This window comes from Danio rerio, chromosome 4 (assembly GCF_049306965.1).
Source record: "Danio rerio strain Tuebingen ecotype United States chromosome 4, GRCz12tu, whole genome shotgun sequence".
Taxonomy (NCBI): domain Eukaryota; kingdom Metazoa; phylum Chordata; class Actinopteri; order Cypriniformes; family Danionidae; genus Danio; species Danio rerio.
This window is the reverse complement of record NC_133179.1, coordinates 16,596,386-16,611,215: the sequence shown is the minus strand read 5'-3', so window position 1 is coordinate 16,611,215 and position 14,830 is coordinate 16,596,386. Positions and strand designations below refer to the sequence as shown.

The following is a 14,830-nucleotide window of genomic DNA, read 5'->3' as shown; positions in this document are numbered from 1 at the left end:
CCTCTGAGAGCAGGTCAGTCCTTCAGCTCCATCTTGTGGACAGTAAGAGGACCTGCATTAACACATCAAAAATTAATTAAATCGAGCTTTTTCTTGTCTCGAGCGTTTGTCTAATCCTGATCCTGAAGATCCACTTCAGTATTTCACCTCCAGCCTGATCAATAACACCTGATGCTGTTAATCAAAGTCTTTCAGATCACAAGAAGCTTCAAGGTGAATGAGACTCTTTATTTCAAATAACTTGAATAAACAAATGGTATATACAAATGACGTTCGTGTCATCAATTTAATTAATGATTATTTCTGCATGAGACATTTTAAATTAATCCAAAAATGAGTCGTGCATGAAAAATAAATGCATTAAAAGTCTCTGACGCTCCTCACAGGCTCTGTGGCTCAGTGGATAATCAGCTGCAACTTCTACACTCAATACTAGAGTACAAATCCCTCTTTAGATTGTGAAAAACTGATGTAAATAAATCAACAAAGTGTCCAAAACACCAATGCTAGGAGTGAAGTCACAGTGGTGCAAGTAGTAAAACACATGTGCTCTGATGATGGAGTCTTGGGTTCAAATCCTGCTGCAGCATGTTGATGTTTTCTTCACAGGCTTGTTGTAAAATCAGAGTGAAATAAAAGTTCCAGCACATGACCTGGAAACAGATCTGTGGATCAGTGGGTAGAGCGTAGTGTTGTTATCGAGGAACGCTGGCTTCAAATCACATTAGTGTATACGTTAAATAAGTGGCATTATATCTGACAAACTTTGCTAAATTCCTCAAACAAGTGTGAAAGCCACAGTGGTGCTACTGGCTGAACACATGTTCTCCATGCTGAAGACTGTCGTAAAAACTTGGGTTCGAAGCCCGGCTCTGCTCATTTATTGCACATCAGGCAGTGAAATATTAGTCAAATATGAGCCCCAGCAGGTGATGTATAATGAGAAATGTGGCTCAGTGGTAGAGCATTGTGCTCTCATCAAAGAGATCTGGGTTCAAGCTTCACTCAAGCTTTAAATGTTTTCATGTTCACTTGAATAGTCAAATATGAGTTCCAGCACATCTTTCTTTATGTGATCTGTGGCTCAGTGGTAGAGCAATGCCTTGTGGGTTAAGAGGTCGCTGGTTCAATCCCAGCTGGATCACTGCGATATGTGTGAATGTGGTGTGAAAGAAGGGGTGGGATGGGTCGGGTCCCACCCTGACCTACGGGGCCATGTACAGCAGGGGTTATGCTGCTTTTTACCAAAAAATAAATTTAGCTGTATAAAAATCTGGACCCCCGTCCCTTCTCCTCCCGTTTCGGTTACCATCATTTCCTTTCCAGAGGGACGACCCTCCAGAAAGAAAATGATGGTAACCGACACACCAAACCTCAAACACAAGGTGCGGGTCTCACCTGTCCTGCAGCAGACGTCCATCCTTACAGTCCATGGCTGTCAACTGTCCCAGAGCTCTGATTCTGTTGGCTGAACAGTCCAAACACAACCTTCACTCTGGAGAGGAAACACACAAATGAACACTTAACAGCAGAAAACACATCTAAAACACCAGAGTTCATCACTTCATCATCAACGTAACAGCTCATAAACAGAAGATCACATGTACAGATATATAGATATTGTCTATTTGACAGGTACAGTATTAAACACTGTCTGCGGCTCTACAAAATCTTTTTAACTGACCTTTTTATCAAGCATAAGTCCAGATTTTTGCTGCTTTACAATATAAATATCTTAATTCTACTCGTAAAAAATACATAAACAAAGTCTGACAGTGACAATAGCAAGAAAGATGTAAACAAAGTCTGATAATCATCATGTAAGCTGAGACAACCTTCAGTCAAGCTCATGTTGAAATAGCAAATCCCCCTTGTAATATAGTGTAGGTTAAAGACACCATCAAAATCATTTAAAATCTTACAGTGTTCAACATATTTCATCCATCATAATGTAAATATAAATAAACTGACAGACGAGTCTTTCACAACATCTCAGTAAATATATACCAATTATTATTATAGTAATTTAAAGACTGTTCCACAGCTCATGTCAGTCACTTTACAAGCAAAGCAATGACTTAAAGAGAAATGACACTTACAGGTGAGTCTCTTCACTCCATTCCTGCACTTTATCGCAGATTCCGCTGCTTTAATTCGCTGTTGAGCTGGAATATGTGCTGTTTAAACACATTAAGAGTCTGTCGCTAAGCTGTCATCTGTAAATTGTGTATTTAAATCAAACTGCACGCGTTTTGTTTTGGTGTCTGTCATCACGCGCTCCTTGTTGTCAAACAAACACCTGAAGCTGTGAGTCAGACTGGACGCGAAGCCGCTCGCGCCGCCTAGTGGAGCGGATGAAGATCTGCACTTTCGCTTTCACTTTGCAAGTCGCGTTGTAATGTAAAAAACTTACAAATAATAATTTATTGGTCAATAACTTCAGTCGAAAACGTATAGGTGTCTTTACTATCTGCATACTCATCCCCTATTTATTACCTATTCTTAGTTTGCAGTAGTTTTAGTACAACAACATTCAGCGCTCTCTTGTGGCCGGTGAAAGTATGAGCAAATAATTAAAGTTAAACATCATCTTGCAGGTGAGGACTGAATTTATTTTCATTTTAAACACACACACACACACACACACACACACACACACACACACACACACACACACACACACACACACACACACACACACACACACACACACACACACACACAAAAACAGTAGATTTAGTAATACAGTCCTCTGATCATTGTTTTGAGGGGGGAAAAATCATGTTTATAGCAGTTTATCATAGGCAACTAAACATACACAAACATTAAACTTGGTGGCGCAGTGGGAATTTCATTACCTTGCAACAAGAAACCCAGAGTTCAAATCCCAATTTGCCTCAACATTTATGAAATAATAAAAAGAGCAGCAATTTATTTGAGTTCAAACCTGATATCTTATGTTGAACCCAATCAAAGTGTCTGCAAATGCAGTCCTGGACAATAAAGTTAGGCTGGTGTTGGACTTGTCCTAGTCTTCCCAGGTTAAAACATCAGTCAGAGGCTTTAAATAAGTTAAATTAATTTAATTAATTAGCTGAATAAAGCATCATAGAGCTCTGAGCTGCAATGGCTTCACACAGCACAGGTGGCCAGCTACTGTCAAAACACATTTTCTGCACTGCAGCCTATATTTATCATCAATCTTCAGCTTCAGTAAGAAAGATCCTCCATCCAGTTCAGCCCAATCACCACATATCGGGCAGAACAGCTACTCTGGCAAAACAAAGTCACGCACACACATATCAGAGCACACGAGAGTGAGCCTGCACCCATCCCATCAGTGTTTCTTCCTTCATTCCTGTTTAAAAAAAGAAAAAAACAAGCACATTCTAAAAGAAAGAGCTGTAACATTTTGCTGAGAACAAGTTCTCAGAATTTAACTTCTCCCTTCTATCACTGTGCCCTGGCTATCAGTCACAAGAAGCCACGGCTGTTATGGAGCAAGGATGAGGTTAAGCACAAAAAACATAAGTTTATATATTTGATTAAAACTTTATTAAACTATTAGTACATAAAACAAAGTTAGAAAACATGATGATTTCTTTTCTGGCTCCATTGGTTAAGCACATCTTACTTAAAGACAAGGCTGTGATGGAGTCACATGTTCAAACCCCAGTTCAGAGTATCAAACAAGTCAGTTTTACTGCTTTATTATGTGAGCTCAGGCCACTGACAGGTGAAATAAAGTTCCTTCATGTGTCCGAACATGAGATGTGTGGTTCCCAAGTAAGAGCACCTTACTTGTTAATTAACAGTGTCAGTATTTAGCGATTCACAAGTGTTTTCTGTATTCAGTTGTGAATTGCATTATGGAATGTTGATCTCCGCTTTGTCCACTTTTGATGTTGCAAATTCAACTCTAAAGTTTAATAAAGTGACTTTTATTGACATTTTAGTAGTCTTGAATGAATATAAGAAATAATATATAGAGAAATAAGTCTGTAAAAAGACAGAAAATGTACTGGTAAGTCACTTTAAACTATTCAAAATGCCGATAAGTCACTTTTTTTAAATTTTCAAAGGGTAAAAGTTGTTGTAGGAATGATCAATGTCCCATAATGCTATTCAAAAACATAAATAAATGGGGAAAAATAAAAACATGAATCACAAATTATAAAAATCTGCTAATTTATAGATATTTTTACAGTCTAAGTGATATAAAGTCAACTAGAATAGTATATAAATGTTAAACAGCATTTCTCCTAAAGACACATGGATTGATGTCTTTTTTTGTGTGACTGGAAATATGATGATGAGATTATAAGTTAGGGAACAACAAGCAATGTGTTTGATTTTCTGAAAGTCTGACAATTCAGCAATAGAGCAGCATGAAAACAAAGTCTAAATGAGCTCTGCAGCAGCATTATACTTAAATAATATATATATAAGCAAGGAAGACTTACAGGTGAGTTGTGTTGTCACTTAAGCATCAGAAACATTGAAAGCTTGATTATGCTTAAAGACTGCACTTTATGAATTGTAATTAGCGCCAGTGTACTTAAATACACTTCAGATTGGGTCTCGTGTTGGCCATGTTGGCTCCGCTGGGTATTGAAGACAAGGTTGTGTTGTGGTCCAAAGGGTTCAAGACCCTGTTAGACTAGTAACTTTAGCAGTTTTTAGTATAAATACAGGGAACATAACAGTTGAACAGTGAGTGAGAAGGTGTGGGGGATCAGGGCGTCCCCACTGAGCAACCAAATCATGTCTAGCAGTAGTTCTGCTCTTGTCCACATGCTTCTGCTGGATGAGTGTTGATGCACCAAACACGCCCCTTTCTCTGCAGAGCAAACACAGACATAAAGCTGTGAATTTCTTTCGATATGTGATGGTTTTCGTAAGAAGCAGAACACTGTGAATTCACACACCAAACTGACTCTAAACTGAAGGATGTTTCCGGAAAGCCTCAAGCTCTCACTGCACACTGCACTTTTCTCCCCATAGACTTCCATTCATACATGTAGCACCCTCACCGCCTGATGAGGGACAATAATGTTAATAAAAACACAGGGAACACAGAGCTGCTGCTGCTGCTTCACGTCAGAGTCTGTGTATTGTTTTTTAAAATGAATGCACTTAAAAGTATACTTTCACATTGTAGAACAACATATGTAAACATCTTCACAGATATTATATATATACACATATCACAAAATAATCACATGCATATTCCCTGCACATTACTGTTATAAATTACTATAAAGTAATTATATGATTCTTCCTAAATAAACTATTCACGGTTTAATTATTCTATAACACACACAAAGGCATATAACCGACCTACACATATATCTCTCTTTATATATACATTGTAACCAACTATGGGAAATAATAGCACTTTGTGACTTTATAATTACTTTTGTAACAATATTCACTTTGTTAGTTGTTATGTTGATACATATAATATACATTCACTTGACCGTTTCTTCAGTTGGCATTTAAATCATCACTGTTACCGTTGGAATTACAGTGCAGAGCGTATATATATACAGTTAATACAAACTCTTATATATATTAATATACACTATCAGGTTAATTTAATAGATGACATTTGTTGCTTTTATATCTCTAAAGTATATTCAACACATTTTGATAACAATTTCAATATTTCATACCTGATGAGGGACAATAATGTTAATAAAAACACAGGAAACACGGAGCTGCTGCTGCTTCACGTCAGAGTCTGTGTATTGTTTGAGCAGCAAGCCCCTCCCCCTCATTAGGTATGAAGTAGAAGTAGCCAATCGGAAAAATGTAAATCATAGCATTACATTACATTAATTTACAATATTTATTTTCTATTTTCTACTTAATAAAATGCAAGTGTACAGACTAGAAAGACAAATAAACTTGGATATTTAATTTCTAATAATTCGTAACCACTTCATACGCATGCTGATGCGTCAGACGGGAAATGCAAGATCATGAGTCAAGTTTTGCAGTTCGCTGCGATGCAAAGTTTAAGCTTGGTGAACTCTGACCTGCGAAATCGCATCACTTGACTTTCCTGAGACCATTCGAGGATCAAAACACGACCTCTCTGACCAGAAATTTTAAATATGGAGCAATCGCTCGCTTTTTTTAAAATGTCTAACAATCTAGTTTAATCCCGCCCCCTTTCGCAGTGCCATACGACAGAATGTCAGGAAACACAATCAACAGATGTAGTACTATGTTCTGACCCATTTGCTGCATTAAATCATATAAACAGTTAGAGGTTATCTTCAAAACAGGATTTGATGTATCAGATTTGCACAAAATTCACACTAAAATCACTGCTTTGAAAAAATGAGAATCAATCCGAGAAGTGTTTGCAAATCCACACTCTACCGAATATACACAGGTAAAAAAACGAAAATACATTAGTAGAAATTGAGTAATGTTTCTGGTTAAGCAGGTGTTCAAGGAGTGTGATAAGGCGCAAAAAACACTATGCACAAATACAAAAATTTGAAAAAATCCACAAGACAAAAACTGTACTGTAAATGCTGGTAAGGTTGTGAGAGGTTGTGAAAGCTAGCGCCTAATGCATTACGCCAGAAGTACCGATACACAGCAATCACTGTACCACATGTGTGAAAAACGCCCAGTGAAAAGTCTGACCGGTCCATCAGCAGATGAGCATCATTACTGTCAATTTCTATCCACATGCTTCTGCTGGATGAGTGTGCTGCTCCAAACAACCTTATCCTGCAGAGCAAAGACAAACATTAAGCAATTATCTTTTTATATCTGATGGTTTTCATGAGAACCGAAACAGTGCAGATTCACACACGTACTCTATTAACTAACATCAGGACAGTATGATGCTTGTTAATGTTTAGGACACACTAAAATTACAATTTTTTCCAAAATGGAACAAAGCCTTACACTTAGGGAGAAAACACCGGCTTAGATTTACACAAAGCTCATTGTCAGAATGAGCTCAAGAAGCAACTGGTTTAACACAGCAGTGAGGAGTCCACACACACACACTCCTGTGCATGACAGTGGACACAGCATTTAGGAGACCACAGAGGAGATCCAAATCAGAATTATGCATCAATACTTGCAGCATTTCCTCATGCAATCTAAGTAAGTCAGTAAGAGATACTATAGGTCATTTTCCCTCTGTGGTTCAGTTCTGTAAGATACACTTCATGTCCACATGGATTAGCTGGAAAATGAGTTGTTTTAAAATAGACTTTAGGAGTCTGCAAATATCATAACAACATGAAAAATTATTGACCCTGAACTCAAATAATAGATAACTTTGAGTCAAATATATATATTTGAAGCATAAACAAATTGTAAAACACTATATTTGTAGGACCTCTTGTCTCTTCTACTGTTTGTGTTTATATTTCGGCCATGTGCTATATGCCAACTGCAGTTCAACACATTGGACATTTCATTATTATTTTCTTACCCCTTCAGTTGGGAAGCTGATCATCCGTTAGATGCCATGTTTATCTGCTGCTCGAGACCATTGAAAGAAGATCACAGACGTGATTTAAAATATATAAAACTAAAAACGCATCCCGTCTCCAACGACACACTTGTTTGTTTACATGCATTAAAACCACTGACACTGATTCACTTCCGCTCCACTAGGCGGCGTCTGCGGCTTTGACGTTCAGCGCGCGTGACTGTGACACCTTTAGAGCCTCATCAACAACATGACACTGATGACAGCCGCCTCGACACGACTGTTTATTTATGTTTTAAGGCCATTAAAGTACAGTTACTGCAGATGACAGCTCATTTACAGACTATGTCACTCAATAGCACATATTTCAGCCCATCAATAATAACAAACGACACGCTGTAAAGTGAAGCATCAAGAATGTCACTCTGGTCACCTGTAAGTATCCACACATAATTAGTGCGTTTTAATTTTTAAAGTCGTTAGCGCTCATTATTTACCAGTTATATTAAATATTATAGTATATAATCATCCTTATAATTGTATTTAAATCATTAATTTCGTTTTGTAATGCGTTTTTATTTGTTTTCTGGTGTATGGGTGATGCTGCTATTGTCAGTCATTCTCCGTTTAAGTACAACTATAACTCTGGAGAAATGGATAAATATTAATAGAAATAGAGAAAGAGATAAATAAATAATTCAATTTGTATTAAGACAGTCTTACCTTTTAACAGTCTTTGTTTACATGTTGCTCTCTTGATGAACTCCCTGTTATTGTCATGTGAATTTAGGATAGAGATTCTCCTAAAGCTTATTAGGTTGAACAAATGAGCTGTTGTGTTTATATCTTTTGCTGTTTTATTGTGATGTTGGCAATAAAAAAAACCACTGGATTAGTTTTTGTCAACAGTCTTCATGGCTAATGTAGGAATCTCTAATGCTTCTGCATCTTTGTCTTTATTTATGAGCTTAATGTTAATATGACCTGTTTTAAACTCAATTAAAATAGTGTTTTGGGCATGTCATATGACAGTGTGAATTGAGCTTTACTGTTGTTCTGTAAAACTAAATGTATGTTTATTTCTGTCTTTACAGAATAAAAGGATGCGCTTGGTCCAGCAGAAACATGTGGTTGACTGTCATGATGGACATCTGCTGAGTGACAGGTAATGTATAAGTATCTGTCCATAAGTTGTCTTTGGTTTTTGAGAAAAGGTGAGATATGCTGCTAATTTAAGACACATATGCACAAAAAAATCAGTTCAATTATTACAAATTTAATCCTATTCTTAATCGAAATAAATTTTAATCAAACTAATTTTAAAAAGTGGCTCAACTTAAATAATCTGTTGTACAAGTAAAGTGCAAACCCTTGCGTATGTAAGAGATAATGCACAGCTATTCGGTTGTTCTTGCAGAATAAAGTTTGTCAAGTCTGTTAATAAACTTGTCAGGCTTTATTCAGCGAGAACAACCATCTAGATGTACACTAAACTTATAACACCACTACTTGACACAAAAATTAGACACAAATCATTTATGTGACACAAATCATTTATGATTGATTCTTCACTGCCTGATTAAGATACAATATTCAATTAAATTCAGCTTTATTTGTATAGCGCTTTTACAATGTAGATTGTGTCAAAGCAGCTTCACATAAATGGTCATAGTAACTGGAACAGTGTGGTTCAGGTTTTAGTGTTTAAGTTCAGTTCAGTTCAGTTTAGCTCAGTTCAGTGTGATTTAATCATTAATGAGAGTTTAAACACTGAAGAGCAAATTCATCGATGCGTAGCTCTACCAATCCTGAACCATGCGAGGCAGTGGCGACAGCGGAGAGGGAAAAAAAACTTCACCTGATAATTGGGTCTTAGACCATTCAAGAAGCACTGCATTGAAATTCATTGTTGTGCATTATGCTATTAAAAATGGAAAATAGTTTTACCACAGTATTTTTAATAGAGTTTCTGTGCTCATCTGCTGCCGGAAGTTTATTGGTGGCTGAAAAACACTTGCTGTGCATATAGCCCATTGATTTCCCTTGACTTTAATTATATTCCATCAATAGTTCCAATGGACTACACATGAAATCTCATCAGTAAGAATGTTGTAGGAGAAATATCTCACTCTTTTTTTTTTTTTTAGCAGAATTGATTTGTATTATTTATATCCTTCACTTTTAATCCTTATATTCAGATACAGTAGAAAAAGGGTGTTTTGTTGCCAATAAGACAGTAATATAATCTGGAAGAGTTAAAGAAATGTTGCTATATGAGGGAAACAGTTTTCTTTATCTTCATGTGTGAATATATTAGATATTGTTGAATAGTATTTTGTATTGTAAAGCAATACTTTATTTTATATTATACAGTATTTTGACCCAATTTTATTAGGATTTATAGCTATGAAGCATTGTAACTATTTTAAAATATGGCAGTGTATGATTTTTTCTGTAACTGTTTACAAAGATGCGTTGTCTTTTAGGATCTGTTCCCAATTTAATAGTCTTGAATTGTATTACATTTATAAAAACATATTATTGACACTGTAGTAGTGAAGTGCAATATTTTCTGCTGTATTTGTTTCACTCTGTAGTTTAGGTAGTCTTTCACTCGTGTCTTTGCACCGTGTCAGGCTGTGTAATGTGCTCTAACTTCAGTTTTGTTTGTTTCTTTATGCAGAATTAATGTTGAACAGTTTATAGTGTGATTTCTGGAGCAACACGAGATCCATTTCCCCATTCTCTGTTTATTCTGCCACTGCTGGTGAGTCTATTTATGTCTGTTGAGTGTTTTTTAAATGTTTGGACATTTTTAAGATTTAAATTTTAATTTATTTTAAATTAATTTATTAAATAAAATAATTATTTCTTAATTTTTTTTTTAAACTGAGTTATCATGAGTGATCTTTAAATATAACAAACGAACAGTTGTTAGTGTGAGTTCCTGGTGGCCTAGTGGTCAGTGCTCATGGTGTGAGAGCTAAACTGATCACAGGAGACTGGGGTTCGAATCACCATGGTGTTACAGAATTTTATCATTTTGTCAAAAAAAACGATTAAAAAAAGAAAAAAAAAAAAAAAAGCTTTTTTTTTTCTCTCTTACTGTTGCGGAGCACCTTTCTCTCCTCCTGTCTACTCCACCTCTCTCGTCTTCAGTCCACCCCTCTCCTTCGCCGCTCGCATCTCAGTCCAGCCTTCCTTACTCATGTTTGTCTTATCGTGCCAGGCCTGACCGTCATTCTCATTTGTGTTACCGCCCCAAGTTGAACTTGTGCTCTGATCCGTGTTTCACTTGATTTTCCAGTCCGTGTTTCACTTCATGCTTCAGTCCGTGTTTCACTTCATGCTCAGTTACCCTTGAGCTTCAGGTACTTGCCCTCTTGTTTGTCTTACCGCCCCAGGTAGGTTCTTAGGTGGGATTCGAACCCATGTCTCGACCATCACCTTGTCCGCAACCAACGGTGTTTTAGCCACTAGTGCCATCGTAGCTTACACGCTGAGAGATGGTGTTTGGCGCATGTTATTGGGGTTTTTTTAATGACAGCAATAAGCAATAATGGGATTTGAACCCAAGACTCCAAATGGAAGGACTAATGCTTTACCAACTGAGCCACTGAGTCAGTCCGTTGTGTTGTATTTTCCGGGTGGAATATAAAGAGTGTTTCCTGACAAATTCAGCAAAAGACATAATGTCTGGTGTTTGAACCCATATCTTTGCTGCATCAGACTCTCCAGTTTGTGTGTTTAACCACTACACCACTGTGGCTTGTGTTGTGTGGTGTGTTTTGTATGCTATGTATTGATATTTATTGTAGTACTGGTGAAAATGTTCAGACCTTTTGGCATAAGCAGGGTTTGAACACAGAACTCCCACATTAAAACACAGCGCTTTAATCATTTGAGCCACTGAGCCAGATGAGTAAAGAAGTGTTTTTGACAGAGTGATATTGAGATCTTTTGCACTTTATCGCTAAAAATACATTTTGCACTGATTTTAGCATAAGCAGGATTCAAACCCACAACTCTGAAGTTAAAATGCAGTGAATTAATCTACTGAGCCATTGAGCTTGATGAGAAGAAATGTGTTTTTGACAGGGTGACATTGAGATCTTTTGCACTTCATCACTAAAAAAAAAAAACTTTGCATTGTGGCATAAGCAGGATTTGAACCCACGAACCCCAAAGTTAAAACATGGCGTTTAAATCCATTGAGCTACTGAGTCAGACGAGCAGAAGAGGGTTTTTGACAGGGTGACATTGAGATCTTTTGCAGTTTATCGCTTAAAAACATTTTGCATTTATTTTGGTTTAAGCAGGAATCAAACCCACAACCTGTAAGTTAAAACACAGTGTCTTAGGTAATTGAGCCACTGTGCTGGATGAGCTGCTCAATGAGTTTTTGTGACAGGGTGACATTGAGATCTTTGTACTTTATTGGTAAAAATTATTTTGCACCGATTTCAGCATAAGCGGGATTCGAACTCATAACCTCAAAGTTAAAACATATTGTTTAAATCAACTGAGCCACTGATCCAGACGAGCTGATGAGAGTATGTGACAGGGTGACATTGAGATCTTTTGCTGTTTATTGTAAAAAAAAACGTGTATCACTGATTTTAGCAGAAGCAGGATTCAAACCCACAACCTCAGAGTTAAACTGTAAAGATATTACCTGCTGAGCCACAGAGTCTGAGAACACACATCATGTTTTAATTCAGTAAATTGATATAAAGCACTCAATTTAGACATTAAGATCAGCAACAGCGGGATTTGAACCCAGGTCTCTCAGATTAAAGCACAGGGGTTTAGTCAATTGAGCTACTGAAACCGAAAAGTGTTTGTGTGCTTTGAAGTATTTGTGTGTCGTGATGATTCTGTCTAAAAATATGATAAAATTGTGCAATAAAACACAATCTACAGCTACTATGCTCTCCTCAGACTCTGTTGCTCAGCTTATTTAAGTGTCGTGTTTTAATCTTGGAGACCCGGGTTCAAACCTCGCTCTTGATGACCTTCATTTGTAATTGTGTGTTTCTAATTAAATCAACAGGATTCTCAAATTGAAATCAACAGTCATTGGATTTGACCTCAGAACTCAGATTAAAACAGTTTGTTTGATCAGCCGAGCCGCTGAGTCTGAGAAACTTTATTTGTGTTTTGGATGGGATTTAGCTCATTGAATATTTAATATTATTTCAGTTTTTAAACAATACACTAGAATTAACACAAGCTTTGTGTGGTTTCAATTTAGTTAACGAGCAAATTAACTAATGAAGCACATAATTGTTTAGCAGTTTTACTGAGGGATTTGTATTTGATCAAACAACTTTTCCACTCAAATGAATAAAATCCATGACTTTCCGCCTGCAAATCAGTTTAAGGCCACTAGTGCCTTTATGAATTTATCTTGGGTAAATCATCATTTGATTGTTTTAATGTAAACAGTAGTGAAATATGAGCTCACAACACTTTATCACCTGAGCTTGTGCTGTGAACATGTGCTTTGGACAGTTGTGTTTAGAGGTTTTCTTCATATGATATAAAATATCAGCAGTGGGATCAATACTGTCTCACATAAACTTCTTATTTTTAATTAAAAATGTCAGCATTCATGAAACATATTTCTGTTTAAAATGTGCAAACAATCACAAAAATAGTCACCAAAAACTTAATTCATTTCAGCCTGTAATTGATTGAAAATAAATAACTTTTACATCAATTTTTAATCTTAATTTCTGCTGGAATAAAAGAAAAGAGTTGAGTCAGGAGATTTCTATCAGTGCTGATGAGCTTGATTAGCAGCTTCAGGTGTTTTTAATGAGGCTTAAACTGCTCTACAGCTGCAGGATTACACACTCTTCATTTCCTGTCCTCTTGCTGTTTTCATGCAGATGCACAAATCCTCCACAAGTGGGCACAACATTGACACATTGATCAGGCTTTCTTCATTAAATCTTTATTAAATGTGATGTTTGTCTGTAGATTGATGTGTTGATATGATGACCAGTCCTGAGCTTCACATCCTCCTCATCAGAGACACAGAGAAAGATTCAGTCAAACCTGCTACTGGAAGAGAAAAATCAGTCAAACAGTGCTGTAATCTCAAAAAGATGAACAAGTTAAACATGTCTAATATAAGAGGATACAGGGTCAGTATGAAACAGGGTGTGTGTGTGTGTATAGTTGGCAAATAAATGTACACAGAGGAAGATTAATTTATATTTATGTAGTTTGATTTTTTTATGTTTGAGAAAATATCAGCGGTCAGTAACCTTATTAATTTCTTTCACAGTAATTTTTTTCCCTTTTGTCTTTTAGTTGAACTGTATCATAAACATGCCCAATGGTGCAACAAATTAAAAATAAGGAAAACAACTCTTAATAATAGGATTTATCTTAATTGTTGGAATCGTATCTTTAATTAGTGCTTATACTATTTTTTTTTCTCCATAACTTGTCAAACTTGGACATTTTCAATATATACAGAGCTCAGCATATACGAGTATTTCCCTCACAAATCTGTCTTTTAAATTCATATTTTAATAGGAAGCTTTACAATATTATATTTGTGCATATACATTAGATTAGTCAATACTGATGCCAAATCTGGAGCTTATCTAACAGAATAACTTACGATAACAGTCCAAAAACTAGCTAACCCAAATTTATGTTATAGAAAAATATGAAATACAAATAAAAAAGAGAAAAAAAAAAATAAGAAAACCAAAAAAATTTAAATATTCAGTTGAAATTTTGTTGCAATATATAAAAAAATACTTTTTGCAATATTTTGCTTGAATTTAATTGTATTTTCTTTCAATATATAAATATGTTTGGTGAAAAAAATATCATTTTAATAAATATATCTGTTTAATAAATCTGTTTTGTTTAAAAGCATCAAAATAAATATCCTATATTCACTGAGAAATTTCTAAAATATTAATTATCAAAATGGGGTTTACACAATTATGCTGAACACTGTAGGGGTGTCACAGCAAATGACAACACAATGAAACAAATGTTCTAGTTAAATATGAAAAAAGTGAAATATGGAAAATCTTCTTGTGTAATTGAGTCAAATTGTAAAGTTATCATATAGTGTCACACCACATGACATGGTTTTCAGTGCCAAAATGTGTAAAATTCCTGTTTTTAGAAATATATGGCCAGAAAAAAATGATTGCCATTTACTAAAATATATATACACTTGTAAAATTAGGTCTGAGGAATGGAAAAATGCAATCTCAATATTTATTTTCCATATTTTAGTACATTCAGTACATCTCTAATATCAACACACTTTTAGATTCCCATTGCTGCACACTTCTGCTGTGTGATTGGCTCTTAGATCAATATAGA

General features: G+C 35.8%; 3 long non-coding RNA genes across 10 annotated transcripts in view; 1 reads left to right on the top strand and 2 right to left on the bottom strand.

The window, feature by feature from the left end:
- LOC101884691 (uncharacterized) overlaps positions 1 to 14,830 on the bottom strand; it is an 89,584-nt gene that overhangs the window by 70,944 nt on the left and 3,810 nt on the right. For 3 of the 7 annotated variants that reach the window (XR_012402041.1, XR_012402042.1, XR_012402045.1), the window contains one exon: positions 13,406 to 13,537. The exons of 1 other annotated variant lie outside the window; for it this stretch is intronic. This is a non-coding gene — a long non-coding RNA (uncharacterized lncRNA). Of the gene's footprint in view, positions 1 to 13,405; positions 13,538 to 14,830 lie in introns of those variants that run through there. 3 more of the 7 variants (XR_012402040.1, XR_011011501.1, XR_012402043.1) reach the window with 1 other exon arrangement.
- Positions 1,530 to 14,147, top strand: LOC101884648 (uncharacterized). Of its 2 annotated transcripts, none has more exons than XR_223473.6 (4): positions 1,530 to 1,635; positions 8,563 to 8,633; positions 10,152 to 10,235; positions 13,363 to 13,440. It is a non-coding gene; the product is annotated as an uncharacterized lncRNA (long non-coding RNA). The 2 variants fall into 2 exon arrangements; XR_012402039.1 differs by lacking the exon at positions 1,530 to 1,635 and adding an exon at positions 7,691 to 7,903 and having other exon boundaries at positions 13,363 to 14,147.
- LOC101884774 (uncharacterized) lies at positions 3,539 to 7,643 on the bottom strand. The gene is made up of 4 exons (XR_660776.5): positions 7,469 to 7,643; positions 6,664 to 6,750; positions 4,929 to 5,036; positions 3,539 to 4,840 (listed from the first exon to the last, which is right to left on the bottom strand). It is a non-coding gene; the product is annotated as an uncharacterized lncRNA (long non-coding RNA).